Here is a 22,292-nt window from a genome sequence, read left to right on the forward strand (position 1 = left end):
ACACTCTCCCACGTTCCATCCAGTGGGCCATGGGAGGACATACAATGTCCGGAAATTGTCCCTGCAGTCCACTCACTTGTTTTTAACAGCAAATCCCTTTTTTTTCTTCAAGATACTACCTTATAAAGACCGTAAGCTATCCCTGAGGCAAAGGAGAGCTACTCTGAGTGAAGCAGGGGTTCAGAGATCCAGAACCCTGACTCTTCTGCCTCCCCTTCCAAGGAAGTGCCCCCACACACCTCACACAGCTCGCAGAACCTTAAGACTCCATGGAGCACAGTTTGAAAGCCATGAATCTGTATTAATAGCCACAAGATAATGAAAACATCTAGAAATCAATAAGAAAAAAGACAAACTAGACAACAGAAAAATGTGCACATGTTATGAAAAGGTAATTAACTAAAGAAGATATACTAATGACCACTAAAAATTTTTAAAGATGATGTACTTTTCTCCTAATCAAGCAAATATAGATTAAAACAGGGGAAAAGACTTTTCCCATAAAACTGACAAAAATTCAGATACTGATAGTATCAAGAAGCGTGAAGGTACTGTTTTGGAAGTGGAAATTGGGCAGCAATTCCAGTAGTAGATTGTCTTTGCCCTTTGGCCCAGAAATATTACTTCTAAGAATCTATCCTACAGAAATTCTAAGCATTTGCACAAAGATAACCATCCTTGAACACATCTTTGTGAACTATTTTTATTAAAGAAAAATTGAAACAATCTCAATGTCTATGAGTAGAGGAAGATTTAAATAAATCATAACATCCATACTGTTTTAGGTTGCTAAATGTTGCTAGGAGCAATATACCAGAAATGGGTTGACTTTCACAATGGGTATTTATTAAATTATAAGCTTACAATTCCAAGGTTGAGAAAAATGTCCAAATCAAGGCATCAGGTAAAGCTCTCTCCCTAAAGGTCAGTGGCCAGTGATCCTGGACTCCTTCCATGTGGCAAGGCAAAATGGCTGCTCTGCTGGTCTCTGCCTTCTCCTCCACCTCCAGGCTCACTTTCCTCCCAGGCTCAGCTATGGGCTATTGGGCACATGGCAGTGTCTGCTTGTCTCTCCCCTTTCCTCCAGGACTTATTGCAACAGTTTTGGCTTGCTCTGTCTGTGGCTTTTCTCTCTCCTGAGTTCATTAATTTCTAGAGTCTTATCTCTGTCTCTGCAGCTTTTTTTCTGTGTCAGTGGCTTTTTTTTTTTCTCAGATGCCAGGACTGGGAATTGAACCCAGGACCTCGTATGTGGGAAGCTGGCACTTAACCATTGAGCCACATCGGCTCCCCTGAGTTGGTTTTTTATTTGTTTGCTTACTGTTTGTTTTTGTTTTTAGGAGGCACCTGGAACTGAACCCAGGACCTCCGATGTGGGAAGCAGGCACTCAACTACTTGAGCTACATCTGCTCCCCAATGACTTTTTTAAATTCCTCTGTTTATATAGGACTCCATTAACAGGGTTAAGATCCAGCCTGGGCTATGGTCTACTGGAGCAATCTAATCAAATAACCCTTAACCAATCTTATCTAATCAAAGGTTCAGAACAGGTTTAATTTAAGAACATAATTTTCTGGAGTCCACAAAAGACTAAAACCAACGCACATACTATGAAACACTATGAAGCATTTTAAAAGGCAGTGTATTAGTCAGCGTTCTCTAGGGAAACAGAGTCAACAGGAGATATCTGTAAATAGTACGAGGTTTTATAAGAGTCTCTCATGGGACCATGGGGATGCACAAGTCCGGGTTCTGCAGGCAGGCTGCAAACCAGGGGCTCTGATGAAAGTCCAATGAAGGTCCTTGATGAGTTTCCAGGAGATGTTGGCTGTCCAAAGGTAAGCTGGGAAATTCTCTCTGAATGTTGAAATCACTTCCCCTTTCAAGACATTCAACTGATTGGGTAAAGTGTCACTCATGGCTGACAGCAATCTCCCTGGTTGATGTAATTGTAATTAGCCATCTATGCAGTAAACTCACTGATAACTAAAGCCCATAAACGTCCTTGTGTTATAATTAGCCCAGTGCTTACTTGACCAAACAACTGGACACAATTACCTGGCCAAGTTGACACATAAGCCTAGCCATCATAGGTAGATAATAACAAAACAACAATGATAAAAGTAATAGCCAATGTAGCAGGATATTAAATTGGAAGTTTTAATTTAGATAGAGCATGCCAAAGTCAAATGCAATCCTATATTTCAGTGAAAATTATCCAAAAAAACAGTTACTGAGCTCCATAAACACCTCACCATTTTTGAAGATTTTTTAAAAAAGGAAATTAAGAGAGGATTTGGGAGATACTTCTTTGCAGAAAGCTGTTGGTGTGCTGTAACTATATACCATGAGGGAAGGGTTTGGGTTACTTTCCTATGTGTCTCAAGTTAAGAGAGAAAGAGACTCCAGGGAGATTGCTTGGAGAGTAAAATAAGCATTCCCTAAAGTTGCATGGCAGAGGGAGGGACACGTTGGACTGGTGTCTGACCCCCATCGGAGTAATCTAACAGGAGAGATGGGCTGTCTAGCTACTGATGGATGAGTTAAAAGGGAGGTTGCCATGTCGGAGGTGGCCTGCACTCCCCAAATTTGTGGAAGTAAAACACCTGAATGATTCCCATGAGCCAGATGTGGGCAGTGGGGGTGAGGCAACCAGCTTGTCTCTTGGGGGACTGTCCAATTGGGCCAACTGAGAGGGCAGACAGACCTCAGTTGAGAGAAGCTGACAATAGCAATAAATTCCTAGGAACCACATAATGAGAAAGCAGCCAGTTAAGTGAGTTCATCACTCACATCAAGGGAGATGCACATGCAAAGTCCTGTGTGACTGGAATAGATCCCAAAAGAACCCATGAAAACATCCGTAAGTGAAAGAGTCCATTTTTAAAAGCTGCCAGATCGAGAAGGCACAGAACCATCCAATCATGATATAATTTTCCTGCTCCCTTACTACTACTCTTTCTCCCTCTGTGTCAGCCTTGGCAGTGTCAGAGACCACAGTTAAAAGATGCCAGAAGACTGGAGGAAGAAGAAGATGGAGAATGGTAGATGAACTTGAACTCACTCCCACCTTTCCCTGGGGTAGACTTCCTACTTGCAAGAGGCCCTGCTGGACGAGGTAGGAAGATTTGAAGTTTTACTTTAAACCAAGTTCAAAGTTTTGTTTCTCACATAATCTTGGACATTCTAATTTTTGAACTGATGCTATGTTTGCAACTTAAAGGTGTAGGACAACCAGAGCTTTCATCCAAGAGCTGAGGGAAAATCATCCCCCACTGAATAAAGTTTAAATGATCAGAAGGAGATAATAACAATTACTTTTGGGTGACAGGACCGCCTGCCCAATGTCCTGATGCATTAACATTTATCAAGCACTAATTTTGCCACGCACAATGGTGAACACTGTATTGCACTGTATCCGTTAAACTGTAGGTACTGCCATGGAAAGAATCAACCGAGTGAATAAAACAAATGAACAACCAAACAAAGCCTACATATGTGTGTTTTGAAAATGTTTAGGAAAAGGATTAGAAGAATATACACCAAACTATTGACAGCAGTTTCCTACGTGGCAGGGAGTGAAAGTGGAAGGAAATCAGGTGGGAATATATACACTATTTACCCTTAGATCCAAGTCAGGGGAGGTAGGGGAAGCTGCCACAGTCCTGTCCTCCAGACAACCCCCTCTGACCCTTCTCTGGACATCCCCCTTTCCACATGTCTAGGAGTCTTCAGGGCCAAGGGTAGGTGCCTGCCAAGAGTCTGTGCCCCACAATATTGGACTGCATTTCAGGTACCTGGACCAGGGACCCAGGCCCTCTGCAGGGCTCTTTCCTAGGTCCACCCTCAGGAGAGCAGATCACTATCCCAGTGTGGGCACCTCTAGACCTGAGAGGTGACATGGGCTAGTTTTGTGTCCTGAGGTGTGGTAGCTGAGGATGGAGCTTGGATGTGCAGGTAGGGTTTCTACACACATGTGCCTGAGGCCCCTCACAGTGAGAAGAGGAGACAGGCAGGCCATGGGCCAGCTCTCTCCACGTTTTGAGAGAAAACTCCCAGAAGTCTAAGAATTCTTCATTGGAACCCCATCCTCTGAGTCATTAGAATGGTAGATTTGTCAAGATAAAAAAGATAAAATGTATTTCATTTAATAGTTCATTACATTGATTTATAACTTTTAGGTATTTAGTCGTATCACATGTGGGCCTCTTGCCAGGACATGCAAATATTAGAGACAAGTCTGTCAGTATATTCCTTTTAATTTTTTCTAAAAATACAATAATGTATTACTTTGGTAATTTTTAAATGATTTTTTAAAATTATTTTTTAAAATGTAGGGAAGAGAATGTGGCTCAAGTGATTGGGCTCCTGTCTACCATATGAACCCTGGAGGTCCAGGGTTCGATTCCTGGGACCTCCTGGTGAAGGCAAGCTAGCCCACTCAGCAAGCTGGCCCAAGTGGAGAGCTAGCCCACACAGAGTTCTGGCCTGCGCAGCAAGCTGGCACAAACAAAGTGCTGGCCTGCGCAGCAAGCTGGCCCAAGCGGAGAGCTGGCGCAGCAAAATGATGCAACAAAAAAAGACACAGAGGAGGGACAATATGAGAAGAAGCAGACTAGGGAGCTGAGGTGGCACAAGAAATTGAGCACTTTTCTCCCACACCAGAAGGTCCCAGGATCGGTTCCCAGTGCTGCCTAAAGAGAAGACAAGCAGACACAGAAGAATGCATGCACAGTGAATGGACACAGAGTAGACAAAGATTTATTTTTAAGACAAATCTTAATTAAAAAAAAGTAACAACTGATTTTTTTTAAAGATAAGGAAACTGAGGCTCAGATCATGAAGCAGCTTGCTCAGGGTCACTCAGAAAGTTAATGAAGAACTGTAGCTGGAACCCAACCCCACTGGTCTAAGCCCAGTTCTCTTTCCATTGACTCATGGTATGTCCCATTCACTCAGAGTGTATACTATAATTTCTGGTAATATTTTCATATTTCAATAAGCCTAGATATGCCTGAGAGTTAAACAGCAACAAGCACTTGAAGAAACCTGCTTGTTGAATGAGTACCTACAACTTGGGGCGGGGGGGGTAGGGGAAAGTGCTTTTAGCACATAAACACTGTCTAAGAAGTTAGTCTTGAATCAACACGGAATCCAAATGTCAGAAGAGATCATTCTGCCTGTCCACATTTAAAGAAAACTGGCGCAGAGGTGCCTTGCCTTTCTCCCTCTCCATGCCAGCTCCAAGCTCCCTGTGAATCCTGGACCGCACACGCTCCCACCACTGCTGACTCGGGAGCTCCCCCTCCACTACCCCTGCCGTTTTACTTGCCCTCCACTTCTCCTCCTTTTCTCCACTCCAGCCCTAACTAAACATGAAACTCATCCTCACAGGCAAAGAAGGCTTCTGTGCATACTAGACTTCACAGAAGGTCTGAATACTAGACACCTTACTCTCTGCCACCAGGACTGGGGATTTCTCATTGGCCGCCTTTCTCCTCGGGATTCAGCCTCCCGTGTCCTTGTTCCTGGCTGCAACACACACACACAAACACACACACACCCCTGGCCCAAGACTCTCTTCTTACCTCCCTGAGGCTCTGTTCTTTGGTCTCCTTCTCTCCAAACTCAATCCTTCATTTCCTTATGTGCAGCAATTTAGGCTTCACCCACCACTCAGCTGCTGTCTTTGCAAAGCCAAAGCTCTGGAATGTTTAATCTGCTCTGGGTTCCACTTTTAATAGCATGAAAGAAAAGGAAGAGACATTGTAATTTCATTTTTTTCTTCTCCCATCAGTGGAATTGATACAGTGGGAAAATTAGGGTGATTTCAGCTGAAAGTAATAGAAAACCTAATTCAAACTGAATTGGGTTTATTAACAAAAAGGTTTATTATATCATGTGACATGAAGTCTGGAGTTGGAGAGGTTTCAGGGTTGACTTTTTTTTAATAACTTCAGCATTAATGACACAAGATCTACTCTTTTTAGTATAAAAATAGTATATATGTTCTGCCTTTACTGACAACCCTGGGTTATGTTTTAGATGAGTTTCTTAAACACCATGCATTTTTTTCTTTTTCTTTTTTTCTTTTTTATAAATACTAACAAACAAGATTTAATTTGCTCATGTCTCCTCTTTGTAGATGGAGGCTGTTATAAAACAAGAGAAAGGAATCAGTGGTTCAAGAATTGTAAATTGTGTCTTCTTTCAAAACAATAAATTTTTAATGCTAAAGCAGTTATAATCAAAAGCTATGGGAAAAATGCAATGGATATGTCATGATGATGGGAGAGAGTGTTGCTGTGGGGGGAGTGGTGGGGTGGGGGCGGTGGGGTTGAATGGGACCTCATATTTTTTGAATGTAAAATTTTTTAAAAATGAATTTAAAAATTAAAAAAAAATAAAAAAGATCCCACCACCAACAACAACAAAAAAAGCTATGGGAAGCGGCTGTGGCTCAGTCAGATGAGCTCTGTCTACCATATGGAAGGCGCTCGGTTCACGTCCCAGGGGCCCCCTTGTGAAGGCAGGTTCGCACACATGCTGTGGAGCAACACCCGGCCTGCAGGCACCACGGAGAGCCAACTCAGTAAGGTGACGCGACAACAACAAAAAAGGAGACAAGCGAGAACACAGAAGAGCCCCCAGCGAACAGACAGAGAGAGCAGACAGCAAGCAAGCCACAAGGGGGGGATGGGGAATAAAATAAATAATAACAGACACAGAAGAACACACAGCAAATGGACACAGAGAGCAGACAGCACGCTGCTGCAAGGGGAGGGTGGGATAGAAAAAAAAAAGCTCTGTGGGAAGCGGATGTAGCTCAAGTGATTAGGCTCCTGTCTACCATATGGGAGGCTCAGGGTTCAATTTCCAGGACCTCCTGGTAAAGGCAAGCTGGCTCAAGGGGAGTGCTGGCCTGTGCAGCAGTGCTGACCCCCATGGCAAGCTGGCCTGAGCAGAGAGCTGGCACAGCAAAATGACGCAAAAAAAAGAGACAGAGAGGAGAGACAACAAGAGATGCAGCAGACCAGGGAGCTGAGGTGGCAACCAGAGATTAAGCACCTCTCTTCCACTCCAGAAGGTCCCAGGATTGGTTCCCAGGGCTGTCTAAAGAGAAGACAAGCAAACACAGAAGAGTGCACAGCAAATGGACACAGAGAACAGACAACGGGGTGAGGGGGTCTGGGGAGAATAAATAAATAAATCTTTTTTAAAATTTATACATAAATATATAATGTTAGAAAATGTTTATCATAAGGGTTGATTTTAAGGACACAGGCTCTCCCCATCTTTTTTACTCAGCCACCCCCAATTTATTGGTTTGGTTTTGGAGTTTTCCCCTTATGGTTACTAGATAGCTGTCGTCATTTGAAAGATCAATTGTAGACACAAGAATGTTGAGCTGAAAAACACAGGCATTTTCTCCCTTGAGTCTCTTTTTTATCTGTAAGGAAAAGCCACTCAGCATCCCATTGACTGGAACTGGGTCACATGTGTCCCCCTAAAATAGTTTGGCAAAAGAATGGAATTGCCAAGAGTGGCTTAGCCCAATCATCACTTGCCTCCTGGGACTGAGGAGGGGTCATTTCCTGAGCACATTTTTTCTGCTACCTATTACTGTACAACAAACCCTCCAACAAATTCAGTGGCTTAACTATAACATCCTTATAGTTTTGTGAGCTGACGGGGCTTAGCCGGGCAGTTCTGGGGTCTCTCGTGTGGCTGCTGTCAGGTAGTGGAGCTGGGAGGTCCTCCAAGCTGGCACCTTCACTCCCACACTGGTCCTTCAAAACTCTTCAAGTCTTCAGGACTCTTAGCAGAGTAGCCTGAACTTCTTACAAGGCAGCGCAGGGCCCCAAGAGGCAGGAAGCAGAAACTGCCTGCCCTCTTAAACACTAACCCCGGAATCAGGCCTCTTCTGTGAAGCCATATTCTTCTGCCACAGTCTATTGATCAAAGTAGTCACACTCCAAACCAGATTCAAGAGTCTCCACTTCTCTGGGAGTCCCTGCGCGTCTCTTGGAGTGACATACATTTACAGGGAGAGAAGAGATTCACAGCAGACGTCTTTGGGGTCGAATGGCTGACATTCAAATAAAAAAAACTGAGATCCTGCTAGCGAGGTAAAAGTGGAGACAGCTGCCAAGTAGGCCATCAGTAGTGGCTGTGGAGTTCACTAACATAAACCATACCACTGCTCTCTAAAAGGAAAACGAGCTACAGTCATTTTCAGATTAAAATAAAATTTACTTTATCCTATTAGAGATACACTAATCTACTAATCAAATCAAGCAGAAATACTAGAGCTTCTTCACGCTCCTGCATCAGTAAACATTAGCTTTCATATGGGCACATTGTCTCTGAGAAAACGCAGGTTTGTAATCCAGCCAGGTCATGGGACCCATAAGGAATCTTAAACCAGAATGGTCATTTATGAGACCATCTACCTACATTTCTTTGATATGGTAAAGAGCCTGCTCATGGGTTTAATTACCATGTTTTCTCTTAATCAAAAGATACTTTAGAATTTTTTTTAATCCATGGAAGTATACTACACAAACAGTGAACCCTAATTTAAACCACGGGCTTTAATTAATAGTACAATTATAAAAATGTGCTATCATCAACTGTAACCAACGTTCCACACCAAAATAAAGGTGTTGGTGCTGGGGTGGTAGATGAGAATCCTGTATTTTATGCATGACTGCTCTGTTAACCCACAACTTCTCTTACAAATAAAAGATATTTTAGCTGGACAAACCATAACACAGATTTAGGAATGGGGCTTCAGAGAAGTTATGTCTTTGTCCAAGATAACAATAAATGGCAGGACCAGGAGTTGGTTTCTAAGCCTCAGCATTCCTCAGTTGCCCAGAGTGCCTCTACAACACAGACTTCCATCTTCAGCTGGGTTAAAAAGAATACTGGAGTAAGAGTAGGAATCAGGGATCAAGTTCTACCTCTAGTTTTATATGACATGGCCCCCCAAAGAACAGGCACACTTTTTCCTTAGTAAAAGACCTCCCAATTTTATTTAGGGCATGTGCTTAGCTAAAACACTTCATTTCCCAGCTTTCTTTGCAGCTCAGTGCAGCCATGTGACAAAGTTCTAGACAGTAAGATTTAGATTTCTAAATCTTTGCTTTTAAAATAAAATTTAATCAGAAGTGTGTGACTCTCAGGAAACCTCTTTATAAACTGTCATTTACTTTCAGTCCTTTTCTTCCCCCTTCTTGCTCTTTGTCCATTCTCATACATGAGTTCCACTGAGATAGCCAGAGCCTTGGCAGCCCTTTTGGGTCACTGAGACAAAGGAAGGTGGATGGCACCTAGAGTCCTGACAGCTCTGTACAGCTACCCACAAACTATTTTCCCCAATGTTTCTCCTTCTCAGTTTCCACAATCTCCAGGTGTGGCATTGTTACCCTCCCAGACATGAACAGCTCATCACCTTGGCATCCTCTTCAGCTCCCTAATTTCTGCCATCAGAGATCAAATCCTTCACCAAACCCTTCTGATACTTACAACGTCACAGTCTTTGGCTCTTCCCTTCTAGCCTGGCTCTGCTTGAGCAGCTACCTAACTGGTACTGATGGTGACAGCATCAACTAAAGCTACTTGCCCATCTCATAAGGTGATGCTTTGCTTGCTCCCTCTGCTGTCTCCTTTGCTTTTGCCAGCCACTGTTCTCACTGTGTTCTCTGTGGGCAGTGACTTTGCAAGGCAGGAAAGAAATGGCAAGGGTAGGGTCTTCCTCCAATGAATGTACAGGCCTACCAAGGAGGCAGTATGCCATTCATTCATTTAATCAACACTTATTATGGATCTGTTGTGTGCCAAGCATTGAGCTGATGCCTGTGAAGAAAAATGACTAATGGGAAGTAGATGTGGCTCAAGCAGTTGGGCACCTACCTACCACATGGTAGGTCCTGAGTTCAGTTCCTGGTGCCTTCTAAAGAAGATGAGCAAGACAGCAAGCTGACACAATGGGCTGTCATGGAGAGTTGACACAACAAGATGATTCAACGAGGAGACACAACGAGGAAACACAACAAGAGACACAACCAGTGGAGAGCTGAGGTGGCTCAAGGTATTAGGCGCCTCCCTCCCACATGGGAGGCCCCAGGTTTGGTTCCTGGTGCCTTCTAAAAAGAAGACAGCCTGCACAGAGAGCACACAAAAAATAGACAGCAAGTGCAAACAATGAGCTGGGTGGAGGAGGGGTGGAGAATAAATAAAATAAATCTTAAAAAAAAAAAGACTAAGTCATGATCCCTGACCTGCCCTTTCTAGAGGAGAAGATAGACACGTATAGAGACCAGAAACAAATAACTAGATGAAAATTTATTTTCAAGAGGAAAGTCCCAAAGCCAAGTTTATGTTTGCCATTCAAGGAAGAAGAATGCAAACACCACCCAGAGTCTCTTAGGCTCAGTCTATCCATTTCCAAGAGAGTCCCATAGAGCTCATGTAATAACCTACAGCACACTAAGTTCTGCTGCAATCTCTTAGTAATTGCGCCATGCCCATCTATTCTTTCAGCTAACTGGGATTTGGGTGATTACATTCCTTCCAGCTCTAAATTTCTATGTTCTATGAAATACATAACTAATGGCAGTTATGGTTACCCAGATACATATCCATGAGTGATATGCACGAGTGATTAGAGGTACCTTGGGTGATGCTTTTGTCTGGAGATGAGGGAGTTGCTCTAGGAGGGTTTAACAGAGGAGCTACCCACAGAGGCATTTCTGGAGAATGTGTTTTACTGTCAATACTTCGAAGTAACTAACAGCCACAAGCAAAACTCTCACTTGTAGTTAATACAAAAGAGTTTCCACATGCATGTTTCTCTAGAAAACAAGGCAATATTATTAAATAACATGTTATGGTTACATTGAACATATTTATTTTCTACACTGCTATCTATTTCTAAAAATGAATTTGAAATCACTTACAATGAAAGAAACCTAGACAAGAGGAGGGCTTTGGAAAGGATAAGACAACAACAGATGTTAACAAAAAACTAAATACAAATTACTAAATTGATCAGAATACTTACCTCTGAGATTCCTGGTGGCTAAGGGAAAATGCAAAACATCCTAAGTTATCCAGTTCCCATTAATCAATAAAAAGTAGGACATCAGTTTATCTGGGGCTTCTTTTTAAATTTTGAGGAGAGTTTATTGTATAGATATTTATGAGAGCAACATTGAATAACTTGAGAAGAATCACCCAGAACTTTGCAACAGGACTGTGTGGGTTCTCAGTGAATTCTCAGTAAACACTTAGTGACCACCTGACCAAGGAAAGACAAGTTCAGTCTACCAGGCACTATCACTTCAGGTTACAAATAATTTTCAGATGACAACAGCCTTCATTCTCGACTGGTCATCCCTGAACTCCTCGGAAAGCCATTGGCAGCTCTGAATGTGCTTTCCGAATAGACCAGGTACACTCTCACAATGCTAGGTGATAGACCAGGGGCTGCTGATGCTTTTCCATTCTCCCTCCAAAAGTTCAAGAGCACAGACTTCTCTAGTCGCTTGGAGAGGAGTTGGTTTGCCATCAGGCTCTGTCCAACCCTAATCACCAAACATCTTGCCTAGGTGCCTAACCAGCTTCCCATCTCTAAGAAAGACACAGCAGTTCAAAGAGCAGACAATTTGGAAACCAAAAGTGAACCTTTCAGAGCTGAACAGGACTCTAACAACCACTCCCCAAACTTGATCTCTCAAGAGTTTTTCTGGAGTATCTAGAGTCCATTTCTCACCCTGACATCTTGAGACTACCCTAGATCCACAAAGCAAAAGCAGAAAGCCCCAGCTGGCTTTGAAATTCTTTCCCCAAGTCACCCCCGGCTTTAATTTAGATTCAAAGTGCAGCCAGCAGAGGAGTACAGGGTGGAAGGTTGGGACATATCTCTGTACCTTTGTACACGTCCACCTGATGGACCTGTCTCTCTCTTGTCCATCTAGCAAAATCCTATTCATCCTTGAAAACCCAGGAAAGGCTACCACTTCTGGAGAATTTTCCCTAAAAACCTGCTCTCCCCATGAGAATAAATCACTCCCAACTCTGCACTATTTTTTTTTTTTACTTTGTATAGATGTTATTATTGCCTGTATCATTTCGTGTATTTATTTCTTGTGCTAGGCTCCAAACTCCACCAATGCAAAGATATCTACCCATCCTTGTAATTCTCACTCTGAGCAGAGGGTTTACCATTTTCTAGGAGCATAATTAGACGTGTTGAATTGCACTGAACAAGAGCCTTTAAATAGTATTAAAAATTCCAAGTTGTACACCAGAGATTTTCCTGGTTCCCAGATGGCTTCTGTAAGTTCCACATGCTTCCAAGCTGCCTACCATATTTGAAGTCAGATTCATATAGAATTGTTAGTGTTAATCTTTTAAAATTTGGATCGACACTGGTGACAAGTTGGGATGGAGAGGAATGGTGTACTCAGTGAGGTTATAGAATTGTTGAAAGAAAATATTTTGAAGTATTAATCTCTATTGTTCCCTGCTTTTCCCCCATTTCCACCCCAGGCTCTTTGAATTCTTCCACTTAGATAACAAGAGCCTACTCTTCTCCTCAGCTCATGACAATAGTCAATAGTCTCTCACTAGGAAGCAGAAGGAAAAGCTTCAGGCACTTACTATTTTGGGAGAAAAGAAAACCTACTGACCTAAATCCAAGAAGAAAGATCCCAAAGCACACTTGCAAAGTGAATTTTTCTCTTCTTTGAAATAAGTAAATGTGCCCTTCCAATGTGGGAAAGAGAGAAACGAGGGGATGGGACCATGCTGGGAGCATTTAAGAAGATAACCATTGGACCAGCCTGCCGAGCCCACCCTCTTGCCCCATGTGCCAGACCCCAAGTTTGGCCACAACCCTCTGTGTGGGCATTCTCAGCATGGGTGTGACTCTCCTAAGGACCCCAACTCTTGCCTATCCTCATTGCTCTACCATGCCCTTATGCAAGTCTTACCCCATGGCTGGGACACCAGTAAGCTCCTCTTAGAATGCAGTGATGGCGGGAAAGGAAGAGACCATATGGAACCATTTTGAAATGCCATGCAGTCAGCAAAGCAGGGACATATCGTCTCTATTGCCACAGCCTTTGAAGCACTCCAAGCGTAAAACAATTTATATTCTGCTGTAAATAATTGGGCAACATTCTGAAATAAGGAACCTTCCCATTTTGGACATTAGGCAACTCACCTGCTGGGGTTCCATTAGTCCCTAGAAAGTCCAGTCAGATGATCTATGACTTGAGGATGGAAACTGTAGCCTCTGTCTCCAAGCCATATAGTTATCCATTTTCCTGGACACGACAAGTCCTTTAGATCACATATCCAGCTTCCTGCGAATACCCCAAGTGCTAACATTTTTACTGTTGGGGGCTCGCTTCAAAAATATGCTTAAAGTTAAAATCTAACCGAAAGTACACATTTTCATACTTGGTGACTAAGGCGTGAAATGGAATCATGTGGGATAAGGAAGTGGCAGAGTAGAACAAAGAAACAATACCAACAACACAGAAATTAGTGTTTCCCAAGCTCTGGGAAACACATGTTTGAAAAAGTTAATTCCCTGGGAAGTACTTGCTTCTGTATTGTAGCGTTTTCTGTTCTACTCTACCACTTCCTTATCCCAAGTGATTCTTTTTCGTGGCTCAGTCACTGGAAAGAAAATGTATATTTTAATTTTGAAGTGCGAATTCTGAAATATCTTTGAAGCGTGCATTGGTGCAACAAAGCTGAATCCCAAGGCCTGACAGATCAGCCACAGAGGTGAAACAGTTGAAAAGAAAGTTAAGAGCTCAAAAAGTAGATTCAGCAAGAAAATTTTGGGTGGCATTAGGAGGTAAGAAATAAGTGGCAAACTAACTTACTGTTGCTCAACATCAGGTAAAACTTAAAGCCACCAAAAAAAGTAATGCAAGTACATTAGACAGCAGGTAGTAATGCATGGGTTTGGATTTACGGCAGGACCTCTCATAGTGTCCCATGCCAGAGCAAACTGTAGCCCCAAACCATTGCTTGGCCTTGTCCATAGGTCTCGGCCCTGAAGCGGGTTGCACAGTATAAAATAATAATAATAATAATTAATTAATTAAAATAAAAAAGAATTCAGGTAGTAACAATTAAAAGGAGAACAAAGAGTTTTTTTGGGTTTGCTTTTTTTTTGCATTGATTTTCTGGATGAGAAGCACTGCAATGTTTGCACCCAATTAGAAGAGTCCTAATATTAATTGCTTCACCTGCAAAGAGGAATAAATCCAGAAGAAAGGTGAGTGCAATAGATTATTGTTGTTTTTTAAATCAGAAGTACAGCATTTTAAATGTCCAGTCTCATTTTTTAATGGCAAAGAGGACTACAATTGTTTTTCTAGGACAGTTATTCAATAATTCTTACACTAACAGTTTGCTATTACAGAGCAAACCTTTGGAGAGAGGGAATTGATGGCAGTGGAGGCACAAGACCTGCAGAAGGTCCAACACAAAAATGCTCCTTATGTCCAGTTGATGGTTTTACCAAAATAAATGGCCAACTGGGACTTGAATATCACCCATTATTTATGTTTTTAAAATTTACTTATTATAATTTATTTTTTTCCTTAAAAAAAAGGGAAAGAAAAAAGTCAATTATATCCTAGGAGGTAAATTTTATCTCAGTGGGAAAGAGTTTTATGCTCATATGTTATCCTAACAATAACAGCATTTGTGTTTCTCAAGCAGGCCCCTCCTCAGCTCTACAATAAAAGTGTACTCATCAAAGAGAGACCTGATTCCTGAGGTAGCCACCATGCTTCAGTTTATTTATTGCAGTAGAAGAAAAAGAATGTTGATCTCTCAAGCACTTTGCTGCACTTGGGAGGGGGTTCCAGGTAGCAAAAGTTGACTTGATGATAAAAAACATCCTACAATGTTGTCTATGGGAAGTCATGTTTATCTAACACACCTAGATGTTATAGACTCAAAAACAAAAACAAAAACAAAAGACAGGAGGAGCCTTGGAATACAGAGACAAAGGATCCCTGGAAAGCAGTGGGCCAACTGTCCCTCAAAAAAGGCATTTACCAAATGGCATATCTTTGCTAGTGTTTTCTGTAAACTAGTTCAATTATCTATTGTCTCCTAAACCTTTCCCTAGCAACTCTTCACTCCCTTATGTTACTCATGACAAAGTGAGACAAATAGCTAGAAAAGAAAAGAAAAAGAAAAAAAGTTCTATAGCAACACTTACTAACATCAAGAACTTAGAACTTTTTCCTGAAAAATGAATTATGAAATTTTAAAATCAGAACTTTTTATTAAAGAACAAAGTATACAGAATCTAAAGAATGCACACATATGTGCAAATGGCTCAGTACCTGTATGTATAAATTCAGAGATTATATCTCGTTGGTTTTCCTGTATTTGAGCTGAAAAATAGGCTTACTTAAGTCATTACATTCTGAAATTAAGGTTTTCTGGGGCAACAGGAATTTTCCATCCCCCCCATAGCGAATACGTTTAAAACATATAGGCAAATGCAAATTGAGACATTTACAAAATAACTGGCCTTTACTCTTCAAAAACATCAATGTCACAAAAAAGATAGTCTAAGAACTGTTCCAGATTAAAAGATGCGAAAGAGACATGATAATTGAGTACAGTGTATGAGCTGGGATCTGCTTTTGTTAAAAAAGGCATTACTGGGAAAATTAATGAAACTGGAATAAGATAGACTAGATAATAGTATTATATCATTGTTTATTTTCTGATATTGATGATTGTACTGTGGTTACATAAGAAAATGGGGCATGTAGCTCAAGTGGTGCGTGCCCACTTCCCATGTTTAAGGACCCAGGTTTGATCCCCGGTACATCCTAAAAACAAAGCAAGGCAAAACAAAAACAAACAAACAAAAAAACAGCCCAACTCTCTTTAGGGAGCAGATGGAGCTCAGTAGTTGAGAGCCTTCTGCCCATGTACCAGGTCCTTGATTCAATCCCCAGTACCACCTAAAAAGAAAAAGAGAAATGGAAAATGCCCTTGCTTGAGGAAATACACATTAAAGACTTCAAGGGTATGGGGCATCTATATCCACAATTTACCCTTTAACAGTTCAGAAAAAAATCAAATGCATATGTGTGGGGGGAGAGTATAAAGCAAATGTGATGTAATATTAATCTGGAGAATCTAAGTAAAGCCAAACCTAAGCAGATAGAAATTTTTTGTACTAGTAAATTCTCTGAAAATCTGATTTTATATTAACATAAAGAGTAAACAAAAAAATATTTAAAAATAAAAACATCTAAGATTATATTTTTACTCCCTACAATCCCATATGGCCTTTAGTAGTATTTAGTAAGAAGAACACACTAAAGAGGCAGAACTTCTTATGAGGATGTTTTACCCTAAAAGTAAGTACAAGTGCGTACTATTTTTAGAAGGAAATATCTAACAATAAGAAGTTAGAGGGAAAAAAATCAGTGATCATTGCATTCACAGCCAGACATCTGAAAAGAGAATGTGGACAGGTTTCTTATGGTTTAACAATACACATATTTTAAAAGCAGAGGCTTACCCATTTTAATAAAAGGTTTAATATTACCAAATTTTATTATAATTTTATTACAGTTATTACCAAAGGAAAGACTTATTCCCAACAAATACCAGTACTTTTTAAAAGAGCAAGCTTTCAGGAAGTGGACTTGGCCCAGTGGTTAGGGCATCCGTCTACCACATGGGAGGTCTGCGGTTCAAACCCGGCATGTGGAGCTGGCCCTCATGCAGTGCTGATGCATGCAAGGAGTGCCATGCCACATGGGGGTGTCCGCCACATGGGGGAGCCCCACGCGCAAGGAGTGTGTCCGGTAAGGAGAGCCGCCCAGCGCGAAAATGCAGCCTGCCCAGGAATGGTGCCGCACACACGGAGAGCTGACACAGCAAGATGACACAACCAAAAGAAACACAGATTCCTGTGCCGCTGATAACAACAGAAGCAGACAAAGAAGAAGACGCAGCAAATGGACACGGAGAACAGACAACTCGGGGGGAAGGGGAGAGAAATAAACAAAAATAAATCTTTAAAAAAAATAAATACATAAAATAAAAGAGCAAGCTTTCTCCCTACTCCCTACTATGTGCAACATAGCAGTTTGGGGAGAGGAAATGGGGAGAGTAAATTGATGGGAATGGAAGGAGCAAGGCCCACCTTTGCTAGAAGTCCTGGCACAAAAACACCCCTAAATCAGGTCCTAAGCTTAGATTCACTGGGTCATTGCTTTAACAAATGGTCCCCTAGGAGCATGTGAAAATTCTTTAACCATCTTTGTAACAGTCAAAGGATCCCTTCCTCTGAAGGATGAGATTCATTCCCTTTCATTTCACTCCAAACCACAGGATATATCTCAGTGCAGATTAATGTGTTTGGATCAGAGAAGTCAAGTAATGTCTCCAGACCACCTGCAAAATCCCCTTAGTCCAACCAAGAAGGTCGTAAGTGTCCTATGTTTTATGGTTTTATGTATGTCATTTGGTCTGAAGCTCCAAATAACATGGCTTTTTAAAAATGTCCCTGGTTTGTATATGAATGAATGAGACAATGGGCTGTGTCCCCCTCTACCTCCCAAGAGCATTCCCCAGAGTAAAATGACAGGGATTCTTCATGCTAGATGAGGAATGTGGACACATTAGCAATTTTAGTTTTTCCAATTTCAAACCAAAGTACTTCATTTTCCTGTCTAAACAATTTATACTAACCTATATATTTGTATTTCATTTGTTAAGGAAGAAAAATCCTTAGTAGAAAACAAAGCAAAGTTAAAAGTTAATGCAGGGAAGAGGATGTGGTTCAAGCAATTGGGCCCCTATCTACCATACAGGAGGTCCAGGGTTCAATCCCAGGGCCTCCTGGTGAAGGCAAGCTGGCCCAAGTGGAGACCTGCCCACATGGAGTGCTGGCCCACACGGCATGCTGGCCCACATGGACAGCTGGCACAGCAAGATCACATGACAAAAAGAGACACAGAGGAGAGACAATAAGAGATGCAGCAGTCCAGGGAGCTGAGGTGGTACAAGAGATTGAGCACCTCTCTTCCACTGTGGAAGGTCCCAGGGTCAATTCCCAAGGCTGCCTAAAGAGAAGACAAGCAGACACAGAAGAACACACAGCGAATGGACACAGAGAGCAGACAGTCAGCACAAACAATGAGGGGGAGGGGAGAAATAAATAAATAAATAAATAAATTGGTTGTTTTTTTTTTTTTAATGCAAGTGATATTTTATTTCAACCTTACCTGAATAGCTCTAAAAGCCATATAAATTATCTAAATGTCTGGGCCCAGGTTTAAATTTTTAATCTTCCCATCTAAAAAATATGAAATCACTTTTCTCCTAATTTACCTTCATTTTCCTTTCTAAATGATGACTTTACTTGCATTGAGTTTAAAGTTTATGGCTTCAGTTCTTTGAGTTATATAAGCCCAAAAAGGGTCAGAGCCTTTTTTTCTTGGAAAAGAAAGTATGCATCACCCACCTCCCCCAGAGATGGCTCCCTCATCTGTTTGCTCATTGTTCTTGCTCTTTGTTTGGCACTCATTGTCTGCTTACTGAGTTTTTTGCTGTTGTTGTTTTGGCTTTTTGTTTTCTTGGTTGTCTATGTGTTTTTTTCTTTTGGGGTCACTGGGAACCAAACCCAGGACCTCCTATTTGGGAGGCAGGCACTAAATTGTTTGAGCCACACCCGCTTTCTGTTTGTTTTTGCTCAATGTCTGCTCATTGTTTTTGCTTGATGTCTGCTTATTGTTTGTTTGTCTTCTTTAGGAGGCACCAGGAACAGAACCCAGGACCTCCCATGTGGTCGATTCTTTGAGCCACATCCACTCCAAAAAGTATATTTTTTCATCCTTGCATGACTTATAAATATGGGTAAGGTGGCCCAGCTGAAGCTTTAAAAAAAAAAACTATCAGTTTGTTTGGAAAATCTTAACCTAAGAGAACATAAGCCATATGTAAAGATGAAACCTTCCAATAACATGTTCTCAAATTATCTTGATTACATGTGTTATAATAAATGTGACCATTTATTAAAATTATAAAGTCCAAGGACTTAAGAATTTGATAGTTATTATTAATTTGACTTTGCAATATCCCTTTCTAGACTTAAAAAAGGGAACTTATTAATGGATCAAAAAATTAATTTTTTAAGTATTACAGTTAATTTGAGCAAATAGGACTAGTAGTCATAGAGCAAATATATTTGCCTCCAGCTGTTCTTAAATCAGCTCTGACGGGGGCTAGTCTTTTCCCCCTCCTTGAATGAAAATTGCATTTACAGAAATGAGGACTGTAATAGTTATGAATATTTCTTCCTTGTTTTATTAGTATGTTTGTATAAGTACATAAAGCAAATATCTTTGTTTTCTTCTCTATCTTATCTCCTTATCATGTGACATGTTGTATTAGCTTCATATTATAGTATTTAAGTTATGGGATATCAAGTTTAACAATGAATATTGATCCATTAGCCATGTGGGATCTAAGCCCCCTCTCAATTTAGAGGTGGAGTAGACATCACTATTCCAGGGTCCTCAGGATGGAGGAATAAAATATGGATTAGAGTGGACTTACTGGTATTCTACTATAGAATTATTGTGACTCTAACAATGGAAGAAATTGAAACATTGATGTGGAGACAGTGGCCAGAGTTGCTGAGGGCAGGGAGAGGGAAAAAGAGGTGTGATATGGGGACATTTTTGGACTTGGAGTTGTCCTGAATAATATTGCAGGGACAGATGGAGGACATTATATATTCTGCCATAACCCACTGAATGGGCTGGGGGAGAGGATAAACTACAATGTAAACTATAATCTATGCTGTGTAACAGTGCTCCAAAATGTATTCATCAAATGCAATGAAAGTACCTCACTAATGAAAGAGGTTGTTGATGTGGGAGGAGTGGGGTGGGGGGTAGTGAGGCATATAGGAACCTCTCATATTTTTTACTGTAACATTTTGTGGGATCTATGTATCCTTAAAAAAAGAGACAACTTTATATATATATATATATATATATAAAAGAAACTGAGGGAAAAAATAGTGAATATTGGGGAGTGGCTGTAGCTCAAATGGTTGAGTGCCTGCTTCCCATGTATGAGGTCCTGGGTTCAATTCCCAGTACCTCCTAAAAAAAAAAAAAAAGTGAATATTACCCAAGGACTTGCACCCTATTCTGGGGCTAGCTATATTTCCAGTTATAAACAGGACAATAATACAAAATCCATGCTGAGAACTCCAACATAACCCCCAATCCAGATCCACCAACTTTTAACATTTTGTCACATTTTCTGTATCATTCTAAGTTTCATCTATCGTCTATCTTCTAAACATTTGAGAGTAGGTTGTATACATCATGGTCCTTGAACTCTTAATATTTACATGTACATTTCCTAAGATTGAGGATATCCACCCATGCAACCACCTGAAGTACAGGTATCAAGTTCAAGACATTTAGCATTGATATGAAGCTTACAGCCTTTATTCCAACTTTTTCATATGTCCCAAAAATATCCTTTTGGGTCTTTTCTCCTCCACTATTAGATTCAGTTAAGGATCATATAATTGCATTTACTCGCCATTTTCTCTTTAGTCTCTCTCTTTTTTTTAATTGTGGTAATACACATACAACACAATATTTTCCTTTTTAACCACTTTTAAGTATACAATTCAGGGGTATTAATCACAGTCACAATATTGTGTTACCATCCCCACTAACCATTTTCAAAGTTTTCCATCACCAAATTGAAACTGACCCATTAATCATTAATTCCCCATTTTCCTTCTCTCTGTCCCTGTTTACTTGTACACTAGTTTCTCTCTCTGTGAATCTGCATATTCTAGCTATTGCATATAAGTGAAATCATACAATATTTTCCTTTTGTGCCTGACTTATTTCACGCAACGTGGTATCTTCAAGGTTCATACATGTAGTTGCTTATATCAGAACTTCATTCTTTTTATGGCTGAGTAATATCCCATTGAATGAAAATACCACATTTTGTTCATTCATTCCTCTGTCAACCAACAGTTGCATTTCTTCCACCTTTTGGCTATTGATAATAATGCTGCTATGAACACTGAAGTACAAGTATCTTTCTAAGTCTCTTCTTTCATTTCTTTTGGATCTAGAAGTAGAAGGGCAGGGTCAAATAGTAGTTCTATGTTTAAGGTTTTGAGGAACCACGAAACTGTTTTCCACAGCACCATTTTTAAACTCTACGTATATGAACAATTAAAAATACTATCTTATGGTTGTTTTAATTTGAATTTGAGTAATCTTTAGACATTTGTGTTTATTACTTGATGTATTGCCTACTTATATTTTTGCCTATTTTTCTATTGGGATTTATCTTTTGATATTGGCTTGCTAAAGCTCTGTATGCATTAAGTCTATTAACCCTTAATCATATACATAGCAAGTGTTCTTTTTTTCCAATCTATCAGTTTTTGTTTTTTGCATTGCATTTCCTTTTGACATAAGAAGTTTTAAAGTGTTTCTTGGACAATTTTTTCATTTTTTTCCCCAGAAGGGTGTTTGCTTTTGGTACCTACAGTTCTTAAATACAGTGACATGATATGTTTGGGAGAACAAAAGGGAGAAGCTGGATCTAGCACAACTGTAGTAATTCCTTAGTGGCAAGATAGTTGGATAGTCAGGGAATGTTAAGGCTGGCAGTATCAAAGCTGACTGCAGAGATCATCAAATTCAAAGGTTTTCAAACTTTGGAAACATGGAACTCCAACGAAGTCCCTCAGGGTCCCCAGCAGGGATAAGGGGGAGTCTGAGTAGGTGGCTCAGGATGCTCCACTTCAGCTTCAAAAAGAACAGCTCACATTTTATGTTTCATTATTGGGCTCCCACAAAATGTTTCATTTTTTAAAAAAGGGTTCTTTGGGAATCAATAATCTTATCAACAGCAACACCCTTATTTACAAAGTCCACTAGATTGCCTTCACTTTTTTATCAACCTCATTGTCTTGGCATGTAGTAGGAACTCAGTAAATGTTGGTTGAATTAATAAAGTTATTTGCCCAAGACAACACAGCTGGTTAGTGGCTGAGCTGGGACTGGATCCCCGGTTTCCTGATCCCCAGGCCAGTGTTATCACTGCCACTGCTGTGCTGCTACATTTCCTATGGTCTTACATTTAATGATCTCCTGCTCCATGGAAAAATGGATGTATGCTTCAAAGGAAATATATTCAGTTCCATTGGTCATGGTTGGCT

General features: G+C 40.7%; 1 protein-coding gene and 1 pseudogene across 3 annotated transcripts in view; one reads left to right on the plus strand and one right to left on the minus strand.

Moving 5' to 3' along the window:
- ZNF521 (zinc finger protein 521) overlaps positions 1 to 5,887 on the minus strand; it is a 936,466-nt gene extending 930,579 nt beyond the window's left edge. For 2 of the 3 annotated variants that reach the window (XM_071208505.1, XM_071208503.1), the window contains exon 1: positions 5,590 to 5,713. The gene's annotated coding sequence lies outside the window, so the exon portion shown is untranslated. Of the gene's footprint in view, positions 1 to 5,589 lie in introns of all 3 variants that reach the window. The other variant, XM_071208506.1, reaches the window with a different exon arrangement.
- Positions 5,888 to 13,982: 8,095 nt separating this feature from the next.
- LOC111765740 (small nucleolar RNA SNORA42/SNORA80 family) lies at positions 13,983 to 14,101 on the plus strand (annotated as a pseudogene).
- The last annotated feature ends 8,191 nt before the right edge of the window (positions 14,102 to 22,292 follow it).

This window comes from Dasypus novemcinctus, chromosome 16, assembly GCF_030445035.2.
Source record: "Dasypus novemcinctus isolate mDasNov1 chromosome 16, mDasNov1.1.hap2, whole genome shotgun sequence".
NCBI lineage: Eukaryota > Metazoa > Chordata > Mammalia > Cingulata > Dasypodidae > Dasypus > Dasypus novemcinctus.